Source organism: Protopterus annectens, chromosome 12.part0 (genome assembly GCF_019279795.1).
Source record: "Protopterus annectens isolate FY-2018-M chromosome 12.part0, PAN1.0, whole genome shotgun sequence".
Lineage (NCBI taxonomy): Eukaryota > Metazoa > Chordata > Ceratodontiformes > Protopteridae > Protopterus > Protopterus annectens.
In genome coordinates, this window is record NC_056746.1 from 726,368,040 (window position 1) to 726,380,038 (window position 11,999).

General features: G+C 37.7%; 1 pseudogene; it reads right to left on the reverse strand.

Annotated features, from left to right (window-relative positions):
• Positions 1 to 11,363: 11,363 nt before the first annotated feature.
• On the reverse strand, positions 11,364 to 11,572 carry LOC122817427 (annotated as a pseudogene).
• Positions 11,573 to 11,999: the final 427 nt, after the last annotated feature.

The following is an 11,999-nucleotide window of genomic DNA, read 5'->3' on the forward strand; positions in this document are numbered from 1 at the left end:
TTGCACTGAACCTGTCAGCCAGTATGTTGGCAATGTCTGTAGGTTCAGTGATTTTTACATCATTTTGAACTAGTTCTGAGCATATCTGGGAGCTTCCTCCCAGGTTTCTAACATAGCTAAAAAAGGCCTTATGATTGTCTTTTGAGTCCTTAGCGATTTTTCTCTCAAAATTTGCCTTGGATGATTTTATGAGAGATCTTAGTTTTTTACTTATAATGATCAAGGGTGTCTTCCCTTTTACGGATTTTGCTCTATCTTGTAGTAGCTTCTTCCTTTTGTTGTAGAGCTTGTTTATGGCTGGGGTCCACCAGACTGGACGCTTGCCTTTGGTACAAAAAGTCTTTGTTTTGTTTGGGATTGCCTGATCCATGCAGTCCTGGAGGTGCTGGTAGAAGGCATTTGTAAGTGATTCAGCGGTGTGTGTAATGGTTTCCGCTGACTCGGGAGCCTTGAAAGAGACCACACCAGTCTTTAGAAGTGTGAAGTTGGCTTTTGAGAAGTTCTTCACTGTGGTCTTTTTTATCTGGGGTGGGGGCGGGATGTGGACTTCCAGTGAGATTAGTTTATGATCTGATCTCACCAATGAGGGGTATACCTCTGGTGTTGAACATTGTGACCCCATATTCGTGATGATGAGATCTGGTATGTTTTCTCCTCTTGGTGGGATGGTGACTAGTTGTTGTATGGCATTTGAGTTTATGAACTTTAGGAACCTTTGGGCTAGAGTGTTGGGGCTTGAGTAGTGATCCCAGTCTATATTTAGTTAGCGTTTTCGCTTCTCTGCACCAAGAAGCTTCCTCAGAGTCAAAATGCTTAAAAAGGCGCCAACTCTTACAAAGCATTTAAATAGATACATAACACACATTTTACATCACTTCCTTAAGGGAGTGAAATCTACAGCTGATAGGAAGTTAATTAATTAAAGCACCAGTTGGTAAACTTACAGTCAGTGCATCTATCAAGTATCCCATAACATTACAAAAACACACAGAAAGCTTCTAGTTCTTACTTAGAAGTCATCAGTACATGAACATTTACAAACTGTAAAAAATATATTACATCTAATTATATCATCTGATTATGTCAGATTAGATATATATGTTAAAGTCAAGTATTTCACAACATATGCTCCTACTATAAAGTGGAAAAGTGTAAAAGATAAAAAATACACATAAAAATATCATAAAGTAAAATAAAAATAAAAATAAAAATAAAAATAAAAATAAATTGCCCCTTCAATAGGGCAAAGCTGCCAAAGTTGTCAAAGCAGTTATGACTGACTAGATCAATGTCACACTCCTACCCAGAATGCAAGATTGGCTATGCATAAAAGTGCGTATGTAAGTATGTGCATAACCAAATGTGCATAAGTGTGTAAATGGGAATGATTACCATATGTTAAAAGTGCCTAAATAATTCGCTAAATAAAACAGACAATTAACTTCTGAGGTAGGCCTTATATTTTAATACTGGAGAGATATTACAACTCTCATTTAAACCTGGGGAATTGAAGGCGTCCAACCTAAGCTGCCATTCCAATTCCCGGTTTTCCAACAGTAATGAAATAGGTCCACCCCTAATAGTATATCTAAGGTTGTCAATACCCATAAATGAAAAACTATGTCCCGGGTTTTTCATTACATGCTTGGCTAGGGCGTTTTCAATTTTATTGTTTTTTATCGAGTAACAATGCTGGTATATACGCTCTCTTAGTTTTCTGTCGGTTTTTCCGACATAAAAACTGGGGCAGCAAACACAGAAAGCTATATAAATGACTGACTTGGTATCACAATTTATTTTTGATTTAATATTGTATTTCATCCCCCTAATACAAAATGTGTTGCCTGTGCGAATGGTTTTACACCAGTTACAAGACCCACAAGCAAAAGAACCTGTCAGTCTGCTGAACTGGTTTTGTCCAGTTTCCTTTTGTAGTAATTCCTTAATGTTAGTTCCCCTTTTATAAACTATTCAGGGCCTTGGACCCAGTCTCTCAACCAAAAAAGAGTTATTATGGATGAAATACCAATTTTTATGGATAATCCCTGAAATTTGCTTGGAATTGTTACATGTCCGTTCTATTACTAGCCGTGTCCCAGAGACTGGATTCCCTCAACTCACGGCTCGATCTGATTGAAAAAAGGAACTTTCATGTCTTAGGAGAGGATTCCAACGCTAACGCGAACAGAACAACTTATGAGCGTTCAGGAAACACAGGTATGTGTTCCTTGCCAGCGGCTCAGCCTGTACGCTCTTGCCCAACTCAAAACACGCAGAAAGATGTAAGCTTTATCGTGCCGAATACCACAATGGATGTCAGCAACCAGGAGAATGCACTTATGGGCGCGCCATCATTGTCCGAATGGATAAAAAACACAGGTGACTTTTTTAAAGCCATCTGTGGATGACTCGTCGGTGTTAGTTACTGATTCAGCTTGTGGAGGCATTGTTGACATTAATGAGAGACTAAAAGTACTTGACAATAAGACTTTAAAACTAAGGAAACTTCAGCTTGAAGTAGCTTACTTCAAGCAGTGCCTTAATGAGAACATAGTCCCAAAAGGTCTGAGGAATAATTTCTCTCCTTCTAATTTGATACCAGGGACTGCTTTTTTAGTGGAGTTACAAACACTTTTCCAACAACAAGGTGCACAACTTATTGAACTAATCATCAAACACTATTCTCTCCACATTGATCAACTTATACAAGAAATTAGTTCATCAGATAGGGAGATCAAGATCAATAATAATTTTATTAGATTTAAATTTGACTATACTCGTATTTTTTCGAGTATAGATTCCTTTATGATCAAGTTGAAGACCAACAAGTCAAAAAAATTGTTTTGGGATAGGGCCACTTACCAACATAATAAAGCCTACCCGAAACTGTTGGTAAAACAAGGAGAGACTAATAGTCCTTCGGAAAACAAGCACGATAGTAATGAAGGTGGAATTGAACAGTTTATAGACAACAATGACTGTTCTAATGGAGGGAATGAAAACGGCCCTAGAAGGAGTAATAGGAATCGTAACAAACAAGGGCAACAAGAGGCTGTGAACAGAGCCTCGGGTAGTGACAGTGCTAACAACGCGGTTCCTAAACCATCACACAAAAGTTTTTTAGGGAACCGCAACAATCAACAACAGGGAAGCAGGGGCAAGAACTGGAACAGATAATTGACTCCCAGACTGGCTTTACTGGTACTGAATTTCCCAGTATACTTTACAATTCAAAGGGAGACTTTACCATCTACAATTTTTCTACTTTGGAACTTGTACCTGAACTGATTGAACTGTTAGCACTAGGTAACACGTTTGTCCCTACTAGGCATTGTGATGTGGCAAAATTACTGATTGAACTGAAATGTTATGTGCGAAAGCTTAACTTAAAGTTATTATTCAATGATACGACTGACAATGTCAATACTGGGTTGAAACTATCTAGTATTTTCAACCCCCCAATCCATGTAGCGTTAAGAATGTTTGAAAACGCATGCGAGTTAGATATCAGATACATGAACGGACCTTGTAATTCAAAATGTAATGTATTTAATATTACTAAAGAACAGGTCCAAGCACTTAACCACTTGCGAGAATCTGCAGTTAGAGTTGTTAAACCAGATAAGGGGGGAGGTTTGGCCATTTTTGAAAGGGCTGATTACATACAAAGAATGTTGTACGTTCTAGACTCCCCCGCTTATGAAATTGCATCTCTTAACGCTATGAATGGGTGTTGTAATAGAATAAGAGGTTACTTCAGAGATTTATTCATCAATGGTAGGTTAGACATGGATACATATAAATACATAGACATCCCACAACCAAGGGTCCCAGTGATGTTTGGAATACCTAAGGTCCATAAAAACTATAAGGACCCACCACTGAGGGCCTTGGTTGATGGGAGAAGTTCTATAACATACCCATGCTCAAAATATATTGATTTTTTGCTTTCTAAGTACATAAAGCACATTTCCAGTATCTGTAAAGATTCTTGGACTTTTTTGGCAAATATCAATAACATCAGTTATGATGATTCTTACAACTTTCTTACCATTGATGTTGCTGATTTGTATACCTCGATACCACACCAGGAAGCATTAGAAAGGATAGAGCTTCTCTTAGTTGAGTTAAAAGCTCCAAAGACTGAAATTGATAACATTTCAGAACTTCTGGATATTGTACTTTCTTCGAATTTTTTTCTGTTTAAAAAGGATTACTATGTTCAAAAACAAGGGGTAGCTATGGGCTCCCCTTGTGGAGCCAGTGTGGCCAATATGGTTATGGCCCACTGGGAGAAGTGTTACATTTTGGATAACAACTACTGGAAGCAATATATTTGCCACTACACCCGTTTTCTAGACAATGTTTTTATCTTGTTCAAAGGGGACCAAAAAAACTGCACAAGAATTTATAGAATATATCAATCACACAACCAATTTTCTTAAATTCACATACCATTTTTCTAGTGAAGAAATTGAATACTTGGACGTCAAACTGATTAAGGATAGAGGGAATTCCAAGTTTAAGTCAAAGATTTTTAGAAAGGACACATATGTCAACTCATTCCTTCACTATTCCAGCTCTCACCCTTACAAGCAGAAGAGGGCAATTGTCAAAGGACAATTAGTGAGAGCTGTTAAAATGTGTAGTGATTTAACTGATTTTTTGGCTGAGTGTACTTTGCTAGGGGACATGTTCATAAACAGAGATTACCCTAGGAGGCTGATTGATGGGCTTACTGAAGAGGTGGCACTCAAGAAAAGCACTGGTTTTTATAGACCGCTGCTTTGTGCGGATGTTCCAGCAACTTTTTATGCAAACACTGACACGATCAACCCTGATGTTTCAGTTACCATGGAAACAAAGAATAGTATGGTTCCTATCTCCCTGAGTTTCATTACTATGTTTACCAGCAATTCCAAGCAAATTTCAGGGATTATCCATAAAAATTGGTATTTCATCCATAATAACTCTTTTTTGGTTGAGAGACTGGGTCCAAGGCCCCGAATAGTTTATAAAAGGGGAACTAACATTAAGGAATTACTACAAAAGGAAACTGGACAAAACCAGTTCAGCAGACTGACAGGTTCTTTTGCTTGTGGGTCTTGTAACTGGTGTAAAACCATTCGCACAGGCAACACATTTTGTATTAGGGGGATGAAATACAATATTAAATCAAAAATAAATTGTGATACCAAGTCAGTCATTTATATAGCTTTCTGTGTTTGCTGCCCCAGTTTTTATGTCGGAAAAACTGACAGAAAACTAAGAGAGCGTATATACCAGCATTGTTACTCGATAAAAAACAATAAAATTGAAAACGTCCTAGCCAAGCATGTAATGAAAAACCCGGGACATAGTTTTTCATTTATGGGTATTGACAACCTTAGATATACTATTCGGGGTGGACCTATTTCATTACTGTTGGAAAACCGGGAATTGGAATGGCAGCTTAGGTTGGACGCCTTCAATTCCCCAGGTTTAAATGAGAGTTGTAATATCTCTCCAGTATTAAAATATAAGGCCTACCTCAGAAGTTAATTGTCTGTTTTATTTAGCGACTTATTTAGGCACTTTTAACATATGGTAATCATTCTCATTTATACACTTATGCACATTTGGTTATGCACATACTTACATACGCACTTTTATGCATAGCCAATCTTGCATTCTGGGTAAGAGTGTGACATTGATCTAGTTAGTCATAACTGCTTTGACAACTTTGGCAGCTTTGCCCTATTGAACGGGCAATTTATTTTTATTTTTATTTTTATTTTTATTTTACTTTATGATATTTTTATGTGTATTTTTTATCTTTTACACTTTTCCACTTTATAGTAGGAGCATATGTTGTGAAATACTTGACTTTAACATATATATCTAATCTGACATAATCAGATGATATAATTAGATGTAATATATTTTTTACAGTTTGCAAATGTTCATGTACTGATGACTTCTAAGTAAGAACTAGAAGCTTTCTGTGTGTTTTTGTAATGTTATGGGATACTTGACAGATGCACTGACTGTAAGTTTACCAACTGGTGCTTTAATTAATTAACTTCCTATCAGCTGTAGATTTCACTCCCTTAAGGAAGTGATGTAAAATGCGTGTTATGTATCTATTTAAATGCTTTGTAAGAGTTGGCGCCTTTTTAAGCATTTTGACTCTGAGGAAGCTTCTTGGTGCAGAGAAGCGGCAGCTAACTAATTTTAAAAATAAACCTGCGTTAAGTCTTTCGTGCTTGTGGGACTTTTTGGCTTCCGTTTTTTGTGGTTCTTAGTTTGTCTTGACTTATTGGATTTACCAGTCTATATTTGGATAGTTGAAATCACCCAGTATGATGGTGTTTGGAGATACATTTATTCCCTCCAGTGTTTTCAGGAAAGCTGTGTGAGGTTCCTGAATTTGAGAGGGTGGCCTGTAACATGCTACAAATTGCAGAGCAGTCTTGCCTACGGTTAATTGTACCTGGATGGTCTCCGATGCATCGTGCGTTGCCACCAACCTTGAGGTGAGGGTGTCCTTGATGAATATGGACACCCCCCCTCCTTTCTTGGTGTTGTCCGGATTTTGGGGCCGGAACACATGATATGAGGTAAAACCTGATAGTGCCGGGGTGCTCTCAGGAGCCTTGAACCAGGTTTCAGTCACAGCACAGACATCGATGTTCTCCATACTGAGAAGGGCTTCGAGTGCGTGCATCTTGAGGTTGAGACTTCTGGCATTGAGCAGCATTACCCTTAGTTTTTTTCCTTTTTTGTGTTCTAGGGTGGTAGGTTTAGAATTTGAGCCTTGCCTAAAAAAGGCACTATGGGGGTGGCAAAAGCCTTTGCCAAAATCCGGAAGCCCAGGGATGACAGGTGCAAGCCGTCCCTTGCGAAGCAGCGTGGCTTGTCCAGCATGTCATCCCAGGCAGACAGACATTGGATCCCCTTTGAATGACACCATAGTTTAAGCCAATTATTAAAGCTGATCATCTTGTCTTTGTATTGTGGCATCATTCTTGGTGAAGGTGGGATACTGCTCAAGATCAGGGTCATACCTGCCTGGGTTACATAATCAGAGAGCTCCTCTATGTCTCTTTTCATGTAGTCCATGGAGGTACGTCTCAGGTCGTTCACACCAGCATGGACAATGACTGAGTCATACTTGTACCTGCAGTTGAGTGACCTGAGTGCTTGCATTATGTGGTGGATTCTAGCGCCCGATAGGCAGCTTACTGTGACCTTCTTCTTACTCAATCTGGTGAGCAGGACGTCAGTGTGTCTGACTATGGAGTCACCTATGATGACGAGTGTGTCAGGCATTGTGTTTGGCCTTAAGGGCTGTGACTGTTTGGCACACTGACTCTGTGGTCTATGTGTTGCATGTGCTGTGCCCTGTGGTGGCAGTTGTTTGGGTGTCTGCTTTGGTGGCCTCAGCTGTTTTGGTAGATTTTTGATCAGAGCCTCCGAGTATGTCTTTGTGTGTTTATGTGTATGATTTGAAGTTATGATAGTGCTATGTGAGACTGGGTTTGTGGTGTGTGTGGTTACCTTCTCCTCCTGCCTGGTCTTGCCAGTCCTATGTTGAGAGAGCTCAGCCTCCAGTTTGGCTATATAGTTGCATCTCTCGCATGTATTTGTGTTTTGTGGGAGAAGGAGAGGGTTGTCTGTGTACATGAGGCAATTGGAACATTGCCTCAATATTCCCAGATTCACCAGCTGAGCAGGAGAGGACACTAGCAACTGATCCCTCGACATGCTAGAAGGAATAGACAAAAACTTTATGTAGATGAGTATCCTTGATGAATATGGATACACCCCCTCCTTTTGTGTTTTGGTCCATGTGCTGTGGCTGAAACGTGTGGTATGAGTTGCAGCCTGGTAGTGCTGGGGTGCTCTCTGAAGCCTTGAACCAGGTTTCAGTTACTGCACAGATGTCGACATTCTCCATAGTGAGGAATGCTTTGAACGCGTGCATTTTGAGATTTAAACTCCTGGCGTTGAGTAGCATAACCTTCAGTTTTTTGTTAATTGTGCTGTTTACGGAGGTGGGTTTGATATATGTATATGTATATGTATATGTATATGTATATGTATATGTATATGTATATGTATATGTGACACTCACACATGCATGCAGATAAACATATATATATATATATATATATATATATATATATATATATATATATATATATATATATATATATGTATATATATATATATATATATATATATATATATATATATATACATATATATATATACATATATATATAAGTGATCCATAACACGTGACAACATAGTATAATGCTGCTGGCCCTCTCCAGATCTCCCAAGTGGCACTATAGTTTTAAATAATGTGTTTTTATATGATCAGGTTCCCTCCCAATTCAGCTTCTTTGGATCAGTCTTTCCATGCAGCCAAACCCCCATTTTGTTTTCACCTCTGTCTCATTGTCAATCGGTCAATGTTCACAGATTTTATAATCTTGTCCATCTGGACTGACAACTCCGAGCTCGATTTTCCAATCTTGGTTCCATGTAGTAATTTCAGAACTTGACAACCTTCTACTTTGCTTTCTTTCATTTAAGTTTTACTGTTTGTATTACCGTCTCTTTGTAACCTTACCCTCCATCATCTACCACAGATGAAATTTTGCTGTAACCACTGCTTGATGTAACTGTTTTACTCTGTAATTAATTTTCAGACTCATCTGCCTAAGTCTGCTATTACTTGTTGTTTGTTTGCTTTTTGTGAAACTGCTTATGTGGAGTATACATTAATCCATATAGCAGATATATAAATGCATGCTGAAGTTATCACCTGTTTATTATTTTTGAGTGAAGACAATTATATTAAGCTGAACTAAAAATATCCCTTTGTGCTTGTCACTGCTGTGTTTTCTTGATGTGTTTATTTTATGCCTGTAAGCATTGTGTCCCAGATTGTGGTTAAGACGCTCATAACCAGTTCACTACCCCACATAACAAGAGTATACTTTACATCCCGGTAGAAGAATATTTCAAAACTCCTAAATTCTGCCATATTTTGAGCAACATGTGAAACACTCACACCTGCATGTACATATGGCATGCCCTTACAATAGATGCTGAAATATTATGCTAGAAATATGGCAAGAAGCACAGTTATACCATGAATTTATTTTCACAAATGAAGCATTGCTAATATGAATTCAGGATTACACTTTAAAGCACTTTGTTAATTCTTCATTGTTCAACAACCTTTGCTTAAATAGGTTCAAATACACTCAAGGATCCCACATTGAAAAGTACTTGATTTGATCTTTGTTAGAGGATAGTCTAGTGGGTACACATGTGAGGAAGCATAGTGTTCATCAGTTCACAGCAGAGCTGTGGCAAGATGCTTGGCACCTACCTAATGCCACAGGGCATTATGTCAAAGGATGGTAGCAGGGCTCCATGACCAACAGTAGGATCATAACATCCTTGCCACAATTAAGTAGCAGCCATCTGCTTTTCATGGTCAACAGCCTACCCCATTGGTGTCTGATTCCCAGAGATGATTTGTCAAGACCACTCTTCAGCCCTCCACATAAACTAGGGCCTGTACCTAGTCACATTCTGTCAGCATATGGACTAGTGGGGTTGCCTCCTCCACTGTGTCAGGTGGAAGCTTACATTTGTTAGGATGAGCACATCACCCACTACTGCAACCATGCACTGACAAGAGAAGGACATGGGAAAACACCAGCTACTGGGGACCAGTATACAGGACACACTTTTCTTCTGATGTGTATAGCAATGTACACAATTAGATGTAGTTGCTGTTGATGTACATTCCTGTGTTTTATGTTGGCATCAGAATTATCCCATTACTCACTTGTGCAGTTATACTGGTGTGTGGTTAACAATGTGGAATGCTTGAGAGTATCCTGTCAGTTGGCTAACACATAGGTCTAGACCTTGATGCCCATGTACTGTAAGGTGGTATCTCAGGAAGGTTTGTCACTTCTATGTGTCCTTATGTTCAGTCAAGTTATAACTTGGGTAATGTAGTCTGTCCTGGTGCATCATTTCTACTGTCTATACCTGGTATGTCATTCACAGACCTGTATGTAATCACCTCAGTACACACCATATCAATATATGGATTGTGAAATTGCACCTATCTTTTAAGAAAGCCACTTACTCCTGAGATGGCATACTTTGCAAATATCAGGCTATTCATTCTAGAAGTAAGGGTAGGATGTTTTCTGACTTTTACTTACTATAACTTTAATCAATAGAAGCAATTTCTAGATATTGCAATATTTTGCCACTCATTTCTTCACATAGCTGTCCATACTTCTATAAAATGAAAATAAGTATGTAAGCTTACTGCACAAATCATTGAATGGGAAACAAAATAACTATCCAATGGTAGTTTGTGCAAATGCCAATAGTGTGAAATGGTTACACTGAACATTTTCTGTGAACTATGATTTTTGAATGTTTTTACGATGTTGTGTGACTGTGGAGTAAGTACATACACTTTATGAGAGTGTGGTAGGGATTTCTCCTGCATGAAGGAAGTGCACGGGGGCTGCCCCTAAACACATAAAAACACAAAGTTTTTTGATTTAGTCTGAAAGTGATTTTTAGCATAACCACTTCATACTTTTAACAATTGGAGGAATGCTATTCATCAAGTGAACATGCTATTCATAGAATGAACATGAATCTTTTAAATGCATCACTTTTATTATAAAAATAATTGTACCTTAGTATTTAGCACACTGCTGTAAAATTTCCATTTTGAAGGCAACATGCCATAGACAGAGAAGATAAATAATGCATAATAAAAATGAAATGCAGCCTGAAAATAAATGAAAACTCAAACAACCTAAATAAAAACACTATAAATACTGCAAGGAACAATTTCTCCAAATAAGGCTGTTGCTGAGATTTTTTTTTCAGATCAAAGGCATCTAATCTCATCTGTAAAAGCTTCACAAATAAACAATTTCTCACAGCTATTTTCCTGTGCTATATTGCTTTAGAAGCAGCGAGGTAAGCATTTCATAATTCTCTGCTGGGTACCAGTTCAAAATCTACTTTAATGGCAAAAAGAGTCAATTAATCATTTAGAGGAATATTCGTTGTTTTCATTCTTTAGTATTCCTGCCCTACAGTTCTAAACTCAGAATTTAAATATAAAGTAAATAGCAACAAGATGCTGTGCATTAGGAAAGGGTTAAAGCAAAGTCACATTGCATTCCTCAGCCAAGGAAGTCCTATTAATCTTTGTTGGTTTTTAATCTATTGGCCATCTGTCCATATCAAGTACACAAAGTGCGAGTCAGTTAACTGGAAATGCACATTAATGTGCACAAACAATCTTCAGTATAAAATTAATTTACCAAACATGCACTGATATTGAATCAATGCAGTTATGAATCAAAGCAGTTAAGCCCAGCTGTGTTCAGTTATACAGTGGTTTGTGTTCTTAGTGATGGTTGGATGTAATGACCTAATCAATATCTACGTTTAGTGCTAGAATTTTATTTGCACAGTACTACAGATACTATACTTGATCTTAGCTAAAAGGCTGAGAAACAATAATGAAGCAACAAACAAGTTTTCAGATCTGCATTGTGGGTTAATTGGCATGTACACACTTAAGGATATTTCTATAATAAAAGCTCACTTTGATTCATAGCAGGCAATGTTTATTTGATTAACAGATTTGTGATTGCTGACATTCCCTATTCACTGATAATGAAATGCAAATTACAAGTACTACATTAGATACAGCCTTTTAATTGATTAAAGAAGTTCTAATTCAATATCAGTAGTTGCTGAAATATTTTAGGCTATAAATCCTCATTCAAAGTGAGACATAAGATTACTATTTAACAAACATAAAAGGATATACTGTAGCACAACATAATGCATCTTGAAAGTACACACTCAAGCATCTTTCAATTCTGCATCCAAGATAAAAGCTTTAATAAAATGATAGACTGAGGTTAATTTACTAATGTACT